General features: G+C 43.3%; 1 protein-coding gene across 3 annotated transcripts in view; it reads left to right on the forward strand.

Annotated features, from left to right (window-relative positions):
- Positions 1-12,759: 12,759 nt before the first annotated feature.
- Positions 12,760-14,816, forward strand: part of CD226 (CD226 molecule) — a 46,111-nt gene continuing 44,054 nt past the window's right edge. For all 3 annotated transcript variants that reach the window (XM_029064628.1, XM_029064630.1, XM_029064629.1), the window contains exon 1: positions 12,760-13,170. The gene's annotated coding sequence lies outside the window, so the exon portion shown is untranslated. The remainder of the gene's footprint in view (positions 13,171-14,816) is intronic.

Genomic DNA, 14,816 nt, shown 5'->3' on the forward strand with positions numbered 1-14,816 from the left:
ATACGGGGATGAGACTGACTATAAAGTGCCAAGATGTTACTTTTAATTGCTTTCTGACCCTATCCATGAAGAATAAATTGCAAAGAATCTCAGTGTTATGTGACTGATTCTAGGTTTGAATTCACCTCCCTTAGTGATGTTTTTCTTAAACTGAAAATTGTGAAACATAATTAGCTGGAAAGGCATCATTTTCCCAGATGGAAAAATCTATTGTATTTTATATGTTCAAGCATTTACTTAACCTGCCATTTACCCTTGAACTATATTAGTCCATTAGCAGTGATAGAATAAAGACGCCTTCTCTTTTGCCTAATAAAGATCCATCTGTTCCTCTTTTTCGTTCTGAAATTCAGTCTCACCAATAATCCACCATTCTTTCATACAAAGATCTTCAGATTTCTTGTAGCTAGTATCTTCACCTATAAATGAATGGACTAAGATCATTTGACCTACAGAGTTGTTAAATGACTTTCTAAACATTTTGTTTAAGATTTCACTGCTAGTTAGTGGTGCATATAGACTGTGGCTCCTTGTGAGAATGTCTACCAACTCTCCCAAGTGTTTAGTATGGTACTCTGAACACAGTAAGTGCTCAATAAAAACCTTTGATTGATCGATTGGTCTAGGGATACAGACTCTCCTCCAGCCTGACAATGCTTTATCTTTTAGATCCTTCAAAAGTCCTCCCTAGGCTTAACTTCGGCAGCAGTGTTTGGAATTGTGTTTGGGTGGGTCTATAATAATTATAATAATGATAATATTTGGTAAACACTGTTCTAAGCACTGCAGTAGATGCGAGGTAATCAGGTTGGACCCAGTGCCTGTCTCACATGGGGTTCACAGTCTTAATTCCCATTTTACACATGAGGGAACTGAGTCACAGAAAAGTTAAGTGACTTGCCCAAGGTCACTCATTCATTCAATTGTATTTATTGAGTGCTTATTGTGAGCAGAGCACTGTACTAAGTGCTTGAAAAGTACAATTCAAGAATAGAGACAATCAATGTCCACAGTGGGTCACAGTCCTCACAGTCTAGAGGGGGGAGACAGACATCAATACAAATAGACATCAATATAAATAAATAGAATTATAGATTTATACATATATACATAAGTGCTGTGGGGAAGGAGGGATGAGCAAAGAGAGCATATTGTGGTGCTGTGGAATGGTGGGGAAACTGAGGAAAAGTGGGGCTTAGTCTGGGCAGGCCTTTGGGAGGAGGTGCACCTTCAGTACCGCTTTGAATGGGGTAAGACAGCAGATCAGTGGCAGAGCTGGAATTTAGAACCCAGGTCCTTCTGACTCCCAGGACTGTGCTCTCTCCACTAGGCCATGCTGCTTTTTTCATTTTTCTTAGAAAACTAGGCCCAAAGAGAACTGGTGACTTGGTCAGGGTTACCCAGGCAGGGGTAGTGGTTAGCAGTCTCCTGAGGTGGCGAGGCACAGCTACAGTTAGTGGTGATAAGTTCTTTACAAATAGACAGCATAGCCACAAAAAAGGGTACACTTCCCGCAAACAACATACACACCCTATTCCAATGCGAAGACCTAGATTCACTCTTTTTAATCCCAGTACCAAACATAGTAACTTCATCAATCGAGAAGCACCGTGCGTAGTGGATAGAGCACTGGCCTAGGAGTCAAAAGGACCTGGGTTCTAATCCTGGCTCCACCACTTGTCTGTGGTGTATCCTTGGACAAGTCATTTCACTTCTCTGAGCCTCAGTTCCTTCATCTGTAAAATGAGGATTAAGATTGTGAGCTCCATGTGGGACAGGGACTGTGTCCAACCCTATTTGCTTGTATCCACTCCAGTGCTTAGAGCAGTGCCTGGAACATGGTAAGTGCTCAACAAATACCACAGTTAATATTATTAGTGTTTTTTGAGCATTAACACTACATCTGGGAAAGTGCAATTGTCAGTAGATAATAGTGCCTGTTCTCAAGAACCTTACAATCAAATGGATTACAATCATCTGTTGTATGATGATTGAAAGTGAATTTCAGTTGGATTTCTATATACACATATATTCTTTAAAGTGAGAGAAAGAGAATATTCTAGTGCACCGATTCTAATGGAAGATAATAGTGTATGCCACACATGGGTTGTTTCTTGCTGCATAGTTTGAGTTAAATAATGATAATAATAACACCTTATGGTATTTGTTACTATGTGCCAGCCATTGTACTAAGCACTGGGGTGGATACAAAGAAAGGGTTGGACACAGTCCCTGCTCCATGTGGGGCTCACATCTCAATCCTCATTTTACAGATGAGGTAACTGAGACACAGAGAAGTTTAGTGACTTGTCCAAGGTCACACAGCAGACAAGTGATGGAGCCAGGATTAGAACCCAGAATCTTCTGACTCCCAGGCCTGTGCTGTATTCACTACACCATGCTGCTTCCTGGGTTTCACTAGCCAACTTCAGGGCAGCTCTCTGTGTTGGGCAGAAAGTTGTCCTTTGGTGTCCAATGGGCAGATGTCACCTGGAGAGGCTTAACAAGGACCAACAAGCTCCTCATCCAGAGGCTCAGTCCAGTCTCTCTCCTCCTGCCAGCCACCACGGGGACAAGCCCAGTTCCCCATGGGAATGGGGATAGACAGAAACAGCACCACGGGCCCAGACCTCCCAGAAGACTAGGAGCTCCACAGTCCCCGGGGGACTGTCTGGGAGCAGGGCAGACTCTATCCTACTGACCCTGTAGGACAAAGCTTGAAGGAACCTTTGGAATTGGGGCAAGGTTTCTGAAGTTTGCAACCAAGGACCCTTGACTGGAATAATGAGGAAACTGGGGCTCAGATACAATCCTGCTTCCTAATTTGAATCATGTGATTTGTCTGGTTTCATTTTTAACTTTATTGTTTGCAATTTATTTTTCATGTCACTTTTATTATCCCATGTGTCTGTTTTCTTCTACTAAGACTGTGAACCTCTTGTGAGACAGAGATAATGTCTGAATTGATTATCTTGTATTTACCCCATTGAGCAGCACAGTGCTTGGCACATTAACCACTTAATACCATAATCAACTCCCCATCTGAGGTTCATTTGTAAAACATGAGGCTTCTATATATGAATATTTTCACATATATTAAAAATATATTCATGTGTGTACTTAAATGTCTACTTTCCTTTTTATCATTCATATCTGTTGATCTTACTCTTGTGTTTACTGTTTATTTGTTATTGTGCTCACTTGTTTTCCCAGTTAGACTGTAAGCTCTATGTGGGCAGGACAAAACTTTCCACTTGTAAAAATACTCAAAAATTCACAACTTTGTTATCTTTTTTCCAAAATAGTCCCTTGGACTTTTGAAAGTGAATTGAGCCATCGATACAAATGAATATCTAAAAAAACCCTGTGAAGGTTGGGGGGTGTTGTTGTTGTCCTTTGAGTCACAGCTCAAATATTGACGATATCCTCGGAGGGAAAAAAGAGATCTTAGCTATGTTATTCAGCAAATTAAAATGTAATGACAACTGACATGGAGTACAAAGTCAAAAGGCTGTAGGAAACAGTACTATTTGGATTTCTCATCTAATATCATCTCCAGAAGGGAGTCCCATTCGGCTTTTTGAAAATAATACAAGACTCTGAATATTTTAACCGATGGAGAAGCCAACGATGTAGAAACAAAAGAAGCCTGTTTTGCATCACCTTTGCTGTGTGAAAACCCAAAACCGACAGATAAACTGACAGCTTTCTAACTCTTGGTTTTTGTTTTCACATCTGGCAGCAGCAGTGTCAATCAAAATCTCTACTGTTAGACAAAAACAAATGTGAAGACTGTGCCCAACCAGAAGGGGAAAAACGTAAAAGCCAAAAAAAGGGTAAGAGGTAGTGGAAATGTGGTTATTCCTGGGATCATCCTTTCCTTTCCCCATTGCATGCTATGATTCATGGTCTCATTCTATCATTTGCCTCCGTATTAGTTGCAGACAAAAGGGCTCCACCTTTAAAAAATGAAAATGTTTCTACCTTATCCTCTGTGATAATAGCAATAATGATAGCAATTGGGATGATGAAAAGTTTAAATTGAACCAGAAGCCAGAGTAAAATATTCAAGATCCAAATCAGAAGTGGAAAAATCGAAATCTATTAATTCACTCTTTCATTTATTCATTCATTCAATTGCATTTATTGAGCCCTTAAGGTGTGCAGATCACTGTAATAATTGCTTGGGAGAGTACAATACAGCAAATGTTCAACAATGCTTGGGAGAGTACAATACAGTCACGTTCCCTACACACAAAGAGTTTACAGTCTAGAGGGTGGGAGACAGACATCGATACAAATAAATAAAATTACAGATATATATATATATATATCTGGAAATTACAGATATATATATATATATATATATATATATATATATATATGCACATAAGTGTTGTGGGGCTGGGAGGGAGCTAGGGAAAGAGCAAAGGGAGCAAGTCAGGGTGATGCAAAAGGGAGTGGGAGACGAGACAAGGAAAAATGGAATTTAGTCTGGGAAGGCCTCTTGGAGGAGATGTGCCTTCAATAAGACTTTGAAAAGGGGGGTAGTCATTGTCGGATTTGAGGAGAAAGGGCATCCCAGGCCAAAGGTAGGACGTGGGCGAGGGGTCGGTGGTGAGATAGGCGAGATGGAGGCGCAGTGAGAAGGTTAGCACTAGAGGAGTGAAGTGTGTGGGCTGGGTTGCAAAAGGAGAGAAACGAGGGTGGATTCTGTGAGTTGATAAAAGAGTAACAGTTTTGAATGGAAGGTCCAGGTATTGGGTAATCACAGCTTTGGTTTTTGACAGAATTTCCAAGACTGGGGAAAAACCTATACCTCATTTGTATATGAGGCAGCGGTAGCATTTTCTGCCAGTGGGGATTGGAAAGTGAATGGGCCATTGTGGCCATCTGAGGGGTGAGTGCTGGCCTGACCACTGGCTCATATGATCCCAAGCTGCTCTAGCAATACAATAATGTATCCCAAAGTCTTTTCCAAACCATCAAGAAGACTCATTGAAAATTAACCACAGAGCCATCTGTGACTCACGTTGGCCTTATGGAATGTGGAATACCTACAAGTAAACAAGTAATAATAATGATGATAAACACTTACTATGTGCCAAGCACTGTTCTAAGCGCTGGGTTAGATACAAGGTAATCAGGTTGGACACAGTCCCTCTCCCACTTGGGACTCACACTCCAACAGCGGGGAATGGAGGCTTCAGAGGTACACTGCCTCTACACTGTAAGCTCCTTGTGGGCAGGGAATGTGTCTACCCAATCTTTTACATTGTACTCTCCCAAACACTTAGAGTTGTCACGCTCTTTTCCCCAGCAATGTAGATAACGCCACTATCCTTCCTTCCTTACAAGTCCATAACCTTGGCCTAATCCTCGATGCATCTTTCTTATTCCATGCACATATTCCATCTGTCAGTTACTCTTGTCTTTACTACCTTCACAATACTGTTCAAATCCGCCTTTTCTGCTTTATCAAAACTGCACTACGCTGATCCACGCACTTATCCTATCCTGCTTTGATTACTGCATCTGCCTCCTCACTTGGCTTCCTGTCTCTCCCCACTCCAGTCCATTCTTCACTCCGCTACAGGGATCATTTTTCAACAGAAAATTTCAGTCCAGGTCTCCTTGCTCCTCCAGGGGCTACCCATCCACCTCCGCATCAAACAGAAACTTCTTACCATTGAATTTAAATCACTCAATCAACTCACCCCATCCTACCTCACCTCACTAATCTCCTACTATAGCCCAGCCCCCACACTCTGCTCCTGTAGCACCAGTTTACTCATTTGCCGCTGCCACCCTTCCCACATCCTCCCCCAGCCCGGAACGCCCTACCTCTTTATATAGGCCAGACCACCACTCTCTCCAGCTTCAAAGCCTTATTAAAATCACATCTCCATCAGGAGGCCTTCCCTGATGATTAAGCCTTCTTTTCCCAGGCTCGCTCTCCCTTCTGCATCATCTATGAACTTGGATCTGTGACCTTTGGGCATTTATATTCGCCCCACCCCTAACCCCAGTGCTTGGCACATAGTAAGCGCTTAACAAATACCATTATTATTATTATTATGTACATACATTGAAATTATATATTATAAAATGCTTATTTATTCATTTTAATGTCTCTCTCTCTCTCCCTCTGGATTGTAAGCTCATTATGGGCAGGGAATGTGTCTGCTAATTCTTTTGTATTGTTCTCTCCCAAGAACTTTAACCAGTGCTCTTCACATAGTAAGCGCTCAATAAATATGATTGATTGATTATTAGGCAGTCATCAAGAAGGGAATAAGGCAGAGGAGATGTAACATCGAGGCTGTTTTGATGAAAACAACCCAAATAGGATAATATTCTTCCAGATATTTGGTTGCAAAGTAATTCCTAGCATAGTGGTTGGGCTAAAGGGAAGCTTCCACCTTCTGAGTAATCCATAATCTGTGTATACCTTCTGAGATATAGGTTTTTCCCCAATCTCAGAAATTCTGTCTGCCCTTGTCCTCTCCCCGTCCCTTCAAGCTCATATCTCCTCCTGCCTCCAAGACGTCTCTACCTGGATGTCTGCGCGCCACCTAAAACTCAACATGGCCAAAACTGAGCTCCTCATCTTCCCTCCCAAGCCCTGTCCTCTTTCTGACTTCCCTGTCACTGTGGATGGTATGACCATCCTTCCTGTCTCTCAGGCCCGCAACCTCGGTCTCATCTTTGACTCGGCTCTCTCGTTCACCCCACACATCCAATCTGTCTCCAAAACCTGCCGGTCTCACCTTTATAATATCGCCAAGATCCGCCCTTTCCTCTCCACCAAAACGGCTATCTTACTGTTACAGGCTCTCATAATATCCTGGCTGGATTATTGTGTCAGCCTTCTCTCTGATCTCCCTTCCTCCTCTCTCTCCCCGCTCCAGCCTATTCTTCACTCCGCTGCCCGGCTCATCTTCCTGCAGAAACGCTCTGGGCATGTCACTCCCCTTCTTAAAAACCTCCAGTGGTTGCATACCAACCTCCGCATGAAACGAAAACTTCTCACTCTAGGCTTCAAGGCTCTCCATCACCTTGTCCCTTCCTACCTCTCTTCCCTTCTCTCTTTCCACTGCCCACCCCGCGCGCTCCGCTCCTCTGCCGCCCACCTCCTCACCGTCCCCCGTTCTCGCCTATCCCGCCGTCGACCCCGGGCCACGTCCTCCCGCGGTCCTGGAATGCCCTCCCTCCTCACCACCGCCAAACTAATTCTCTTCCCCCTTTCAAAACCCTACTTAAAGCTCACCTCCTCCAAGAGGCCTTCCCAGACTGAGCTCCCCCTTTTCCCTCTGCTCCCTCTGCTCCCCCTCTACCTCCCCCTTCACCTCTCCTCAGCTAAACCCTCTTTTCTCCCCTTTCCGCTCCTCCCCTTCTCCCTTCCTCTCCTCTCAGCACTGTACTCGTCCGCTCAACTGTATATATTTTCATTACCCTATTTATTTGTTAATGAGATGTACATCACCTTGATTCTATTTATTTGCTATTGTTTTAATGAGATGTTCATCCCCTTGATTCTATTTATTGCTATTGTTTTTGTCTGTCTCCCCCGATTAGACTGTAAGCCCGTCAACGGGCAGGGACTGTCTCTATCTGTTACCGATTTGTACATTCCAAGTGCTTAGTACAGTGCTCTGCACATAGTAAGTGTTCAATAAATACTATTGAATGAATGAATGAATGAACCAAAGTCATTGATTACCCAACACCTGTACTTTCTGCTCAAAACTGTTATTGTTGCCATTGGTGTGGCAAATGGATTGTCTTTATGTTGCCTGCTGGTCTGCCACATTGTCATTCCAAGTGCTTAGTACAGTGCTCTGCACATAGTAAGTGCTCAATAAATACTATTGAATGAATGAATATTGCTCCGATACAGCCCTGGGCATTTTAGGAATTAAGATCACTGGTCTAGGTGCTGTGATTGGTAAGTGCTATGGAAAATGGCCACAGATGTGTTTCATCAACCAAAGTAGGCTGCATTCATAGAGGGGGTAGGTGGAAAGGATGGCAGAAAAGGCCCCTCCAGCCAAGCAGAGTGGATGGGCAGTGTGGTGTTAAATGTGGATTCAAGCAAATCACGTTGGACAGAGTCTCTGTCCCTCATGGGGCTCAAAATCTTAATCCCCATCTTACAGATGAGGTAACTGAGGCACAGAAAAGTCAGGTGACTTGCCCAAGGTCACACAGCAGACAAATGTAGGAGCCAGTATTAGAACCCAGGTCTCTAACTCCCAGGCCCATACTTTATCCACTAGGCCATGCTGCTTCTCTCTCACCTGTTATACCTCCCTGCAGGATATATTACTTTGTACTCTGTGCACAGTAGAGGCTCAGTAAATATTATTGCTTGATATCTAGTGCTTTCCAATAATAATGATAATGGTATTTATTAAGCATTTACTTTAAGCCAAGCACTGTACTAAGTGTTAGGGTAGATTCGAGATCATTAGGTGGGACATAGTCCCTTGTTTGACATGGGACTCACAATTTCGAAGAGAGGGAGAACAGGTATTGAATCCCCATTTTACAGATAAGATTCTTCATATGGATTTATTACTTAATAGGGGGATGTAAATTCTATATTTAAGGGTGGAGATATATTAATGCATATTAGGTTTTACATTGGTAGGGTTTCTCAGAAAGCCCTCTAATTTTATATTTTGATTTCCAATTTTAGAGATGAGCAAAACAATATTCAGAAATCCAAGATCAACTAAGGATCGAAATGGTTGAGAGAAATCCTTTCTTCAGTTCAGTAAACAAGATGGTACCCTGTTGGATCAAGCTACCCAAGATAATCCATCAGTGGTATTTTTTGAGGGCTCGCTGTGCGCAGAACACTATACCAAGCACTTGGAAGAATACGACATAGAGTTAAGAGACACAATCCCAGAATGACACTAAATTGCATTTCCATAAACTCTCCTCTCTCATGTTTCTTACTTCTGTGAAATTGCCCACTCATCCTCATTCTACTTCTGATTTTTCCAACAGGGTCTCACCGGCAGTTTCTCTTCATTACTCCTCTATCTATTAATATTCCTCTGTCTTGGTCTTCTCCAAGTTCCAGTTTTGAATCCTCAGCCCCATTTCTTCCATCCACTCACCCCAAAGATTTTCTTTCCAACAGAACATGGTCTTTTGCTTCCATTTTAAGCTTAAGCTAAAGGTAATAGAAAAAACTGTACCACACCTGCCCAAGGTAACTTGTCCAGTTTCATTCTCCGGGTGTCTTATTCTCATCTTTCCTGCTTCCAAATCTTTTCTTCCAGTCCTTCCCCTTGCTTGAAGTTCCTTCCCTCTTTCAAATCCCCCAAACCATAACTCTCCCCATCTTCAAAGACCTTGTGAAATTATATCTCCTCCCTAAGACCTTCCTCAGTTTCCTTCTGTATCCTCAGGTTGCATCCCCACAATGACCCTCTCAGCACTTCTGGAGAATGACTGCAGTTGTGTACGTACAACCACCAGTAGCAATTTGTACTAATGCCTTAATTCATAAGAACTGACATATACATATCCACATTTCCTTTGAAGCAGTGTGGTCTAGTGGAAAGAACAGGGGCATTGGAGTCAAAGCACCAGGGTTCTAATTCCTGCTTTGCCGTTTGTCTGCTTTGTGATTTAGGTAAATCACTTAATTTATCTGGACCTTAGCTTCCTCATATGTCATATATGCTAATGTTTATCTCCCCCTTTATCTTTATTATTATTATTTTATTGTTAAGCACTTACTATAAGCCATTCACTGTTCTAAGCCCTGAGGTGGATAAAGTTAATCAGATTAGACACAGTCCCTGTCCCACATGGGGCTTACAGCCTAAGTAGGAGGGAGAATAGCTATTGACTCCCTATTTTACAGACAAAACTGAGTCACAGAGAAGTCAAATGATTTGCCCAAGATCACACAGCAAACAATTGGCAGAGCTGGGATTAGAACCCAGGTCTTCTAACTTCCAGGCATGCTCTGTCCACTAGACCATGCTACTTCTAGACTCTAAATTCCTTTGGGCAGGGAATGTGTCTACCAACACCGTTATGTTGTATTACCTCAAGAACTCTGTGGATTGTGAGCAGAGCACTCTTTGAATTTCTCAGAAGAGAACCCTAAAATTAGTAGAAATAGACCCTGCCCTTGGTGAGTGAACAATCTGGCATTGGAGGCACACACCAAAATAAATTACGATAATCAGCATGGGCAGGGAACGTGTCTATTTTGAATCGTGCTCTCCCAAGCATTTAGTACAGTGCTCTGCACACAGTAAGCACTCAATAAATATGATTGAATGAATGAATGAATGAACCAATGACCCTGAGTTCAAGGTGCTTATCCAGATGCTTCTTCTCTCCCAGGAGGAGGACATGCTCTTTGTCTTCATAGATAAAGTCACCAAGGAGTGAGTTTCCCTTTATTGTGCAAGCCCGCGGTTGGGCAGGGATTGTCTCTATTTGTTGCCGAATTGTACTTTCCAAGCACTTAATACAGTGCTCTGCACACAGTAAGCGCTCAATAAATGTGGGCAAGTCACTTAATGTCTCTGTGCCTCAGTTACCTCATCTGTAAAAGGGGTATTAAGACCGTGAGCCTCACGTGGGACAACCTGTTTACCTTGTATCTACCCCAGTGCTTAGAACAGTGCTCTGCACATAGTAAGAGCTTAACAAATACCAGCATTATTATTATTATTATAAATATGATTGAATGAATGAATGAACAGTAGTTGAAAAGGTTGATCAGTCAATCAATCATTCAAAGGTATTTGGAGATTCAGTACCTCTTCTCCCTTTTACTTAGACTATGAGCTCTGTGTGGGAAATAGACTGTGAATGACCCAATTAATTTTAATTTACCCAGTGCTTAGAACAGTGCTTGACACAAAGCAAGCTTTTAACAGATACCATAATTATTAGTTATTGAGCACTTATTGTGGGTACAGCACTCTACTTAGAACTTGGTAGAGGACTGTAGAATGAGTATATACATCGGACACACCCAATCAATGAAGGTACTTAGAATAGTTTTTCTTTGTCGTGTTGAAACGTTTGCTGTGGACAATTTCATTTTCATCTCTGTCTTTTTATCCTCTTAAAGTTTCTGTTCAGAGAGAAGTCTCCTTTCTGAGTGTAGCTTATCAGCCCTGTCCACTGCTTCAGTTGTCTCTCAACTGTTAGGGATGAGGTCATGTTGTCTGACAATGCACTGCCCAGCATCATCAATCAATTAATTTGCAGTATTTATTGACCACCTTTCAATAAATACTAAGATATCACCTATCAATACTAAAATTAACACCTATCGATAATCACAATAGCTGTGGCATTTGTTAGCATGTTGTGTCAAGCGGTTGGGGTGGACGTAAGAAAATCAGATCAGATTCATTCATACATTCAACCATATTTATTGAGCACTTACAGTGTGCGGATCACTATACTAAGTGCTTGGGAGAGTACACTACAACAATAGACAGACACATTCCCTGCCCACAGTAAGTTACAGTCTAGAAAAGGGGAGAAAGACATTAATGTAAATAAACATATTACAGATATGTAAATAAGTGGTGTGGGGCTGGGACAGGGGATGAACAAAAGGAGCAAATTAGGGCAATAATGGTGGTATTTGTTAAGCGCTTACTATGTGCAGAGCACTGTTCTAAGCGCTGGGGGAGATACAAGGTAATCAGGTTGTCCCACGTGAGGCTCACAGTTAATTCCCATTTTACAGATGAGGTAACTGGGGCACAGAGAAGTTAAGTCACTTGCCCACAGTCACACAGCTGACAAGTGGCAGAGCCGGGAGTTGAACCCATGATCTCTGACTCCGCAGCCCAGGCTGTTTCCACTGAGCCACGCTGCTTCTCAAACAGAAGGGAGTGGGAAAAGAGGAAAGGGAGGCTTATTTAAGGAAGGCTGTTTGGAGATGTGCCTTCAATAAGGCTTTGAAGTGGAGGAGAGTCATTTTCTGTCAGATTTGAGGAGGGGACAGGTGATTGAACTCTTTAAAGATAATGGTAAGGGGAGTTTCTGTTGGAGATGGATGGGTAACCCCTGGAATTTCTTGAAGAATGGAAAAACATGTCCCAAGGTTTTTTTTTTGGTAGAAAAATGATCCAGAAAGCAGAGTGAAGTATGGACTGGAGTGGGGAGTGGGGACAGGAGGCTGGGAGACTAGAAAGGAGGATGATGACATAATCCACGTAGGAGAGGATGAGTGATTATATTAATGTGGTAGCAGTTTGGATGGAGAGGAAAAGGCAGATTTTAGTGGTTGTGAAGGTTGGACCGACAGGATTTAGTGATGGATTGAATATGTGGATTGAATGAGAGAGCGGAGTCAAGGATAATGCCAGGGTTACAGGCAGAGCTAAAGTTCAGCAGTAGGTATTAATAATAATGATAGTAATAACAGTAATAATAGTAAGCATTCATTAAGTGCTTACTGTGTGCCATGGATTATGTTATGCCCTGGGTTTGAGAAAAGACAATCAGTTCGGAGATAGTTTCTCACAAGGGGCTCACAGTCTAAGTGGCGTAGAAAAAGGTATTGTATACTCATTTTACAGATGAGGAAACTGTGGCATGGAAAGGTTAAACAGTTTGCCCCAAGGTCACATGGCAGGCAAGAGGAGGAGCTGGGACAAGAGCCCAGATCTGATTTCCAGTCCTTTGTTTTTTCATGAAATGACGTCTTATCCGTCAGACCATTCCTCTGCTCACTGCGAAAAGCGGAAAGCGTGGGCTACCCACAAGTCGCCAAGGGAAGCTTCCTTTGTACCCTCTGGGAAAGTTTGTCCCTCTGATGGGTTGGAAACCCCACGCATAAGAGAAATCCTAAGTTTCATGCCATTGTGGACAGGAGTCCTACATTTGATTTCATTTTCCATTTCTCAGTCTAACCTGCAGATAACACCTGAAAAGAGCACGATGCTGCTCTTGTGTCTCTGACCACACTGGCTGGATGTTCATGCTGCAACGATTGTCGTGTGTCCCTCGATACGGCCACCAAGTCCTGCAGGCTGAGCCACTGCCTGATCTCTGTCCGCTGCCTATCACTCTCTGCATCCCCGGGGTCAGCAGTGCTGGGTGCAGGAAGAGTATGAGGGGTTTCAGGACCTTTCAGAGGGAAATTCAGTAGTTTTCATCTTGAAGGTAGGTTCCTGTGCTTGCTGTGTGGGTTTCTGCTGAACTGTGTGTTCCTAAGGGAAGGAATCATATTTTCTTATTTGACTGCTCCCTTTATTTAACCCCCCTCCCAGCCTCACAGCATTTATGTACAAAGCTGTAATTTATTCGTTTATAGTAATGTCTGTCTTCCCCTTTAGACTCTAAGCTTGTTTTGGGCAGGGATTGTGTCTGTTCTACTGTTACATTATACTCTCCCAAGCACTTAGTACAGTGGTCTGCACACACTAAGCGCTCAGTAAATACGATTAACTGCCTGACTGATTGTACTCTCCAAAATGCTTAATATAGTGCTCTGCAAATAGCAAGTGCTCCATTAAATGCTACGGATTGATTACAGTGATGGCAATTTTCAGTCGGGGTGGGGGTTTGGGGGTGATTGGCAGGGGGGATCCATCTAGGGAGGACTAGTATAACCTGGATTCTCCTTAGAGCTTTCATTCCCTAAGGACTTTCATGTTATTTATCTCAATTTTTTATTTCAGCACTCAAAGGTGGAGGCAGGTATTTTACAAATGGAGAAACTGAGGTGTAGATGTTTGAGTGTCTCATCCAAGATTTCCCAGCAAGCACCTGGCAAAACTGGAACTAGAACTTGGCTTCTCCAACTTCCATCCAGAGCCATGCTCTTGTTCTGTTCCACTGTTCGCTCTATGTGGAGGAACTGTGGAGTACAAAATAATAATTAAAATGGACTAAGCACCTGGGTGTAGACAAGATAGGACAGACACAATCCCTGTCCCATATGACACTCACAGTCTAAGGGAGAAGGAGAACACATATTGAATCCTCACTTTACAGATGAGGAGCCCGCAGGATAGAGCAGTTAAATGACCTGCCCAGGTCACACAGTAGGCAAGCGGTGGAGCTGAGATTAGAAAGCAGGTAATCTGACTCCCCGTACTGTGCTCTTGCCACTACGCCTCCCCGGCAGATGTAGGGGTAGAGTTTCAGATTTCTCCCCATCCAGGGGCTCTGCACTGTCCCTGGTCAGAGGTGGAGAGAGGGGGACATACCACAGCCGCCATGAGTTCCCTTTGCAACCAGTGGACAACTGGTGGCCCACTGGACTGAAGGGCTGACTGTAATTCATTCAGTAGTATTTATTGAGCGCTGACTATGTGCAGAGCACTGTACTAAGCACTTGGAATGTACAAATCGGTAACAGATAGAGACAGTCCCTGCCCTTTGACCGGCTTACAGTCTAATAATGATGATATGTGTTAAGCGCTTACTGTGTTTCAAGCACTGTTCTAGGCCTGTGCTCTGGAGCCAAGGTGGTTGGTCACACCACAGGCTCACAGCTATCATGTCTGCCCTTTTCTCCTGGCCTCCAGAAAAGATGCCCCAGCAGTGTTGGGGCTGGGTGGACTTGCCTTTTGAAGTTAATCCGGCCAGCCTGGCCCAGCCGGCCTGGCCCAGCCCAGCCCAGCAGAATTTCCAGAAACAATAGCTCCTGTTGTGTAGTGTGGGGTTAGGGCTGTCCATCCTAGCCACTCAGAGAGCCCTCCTTCTGGTCACAGTGTTGCTCGTTAGGCAGTGTGACCTAGTGGAAAATGCATAGGCCTGGGTTTTAATCCCAGTTCCATCACCTTTCTGCTGTGTGACCTTGG

Source organism: Ornithorhynchus anatinus, chromosome 5 (assembly GCF_004115215.2).
Source record: "Ornithorhynchus anatinus isolate Pmale09 chromosome 5, mOrnAna1.pri.v4, whole genome shotgun sequence".
In the NCBI taxonomy this organism is placed as follows: domain Eukaryota; kingdom Metazoa; phylum Chordata; class Mammalia; order Monotremata; family Ornithorhynchidae; genus Ornithorhynchus; species Ornithorhynchus anatinus.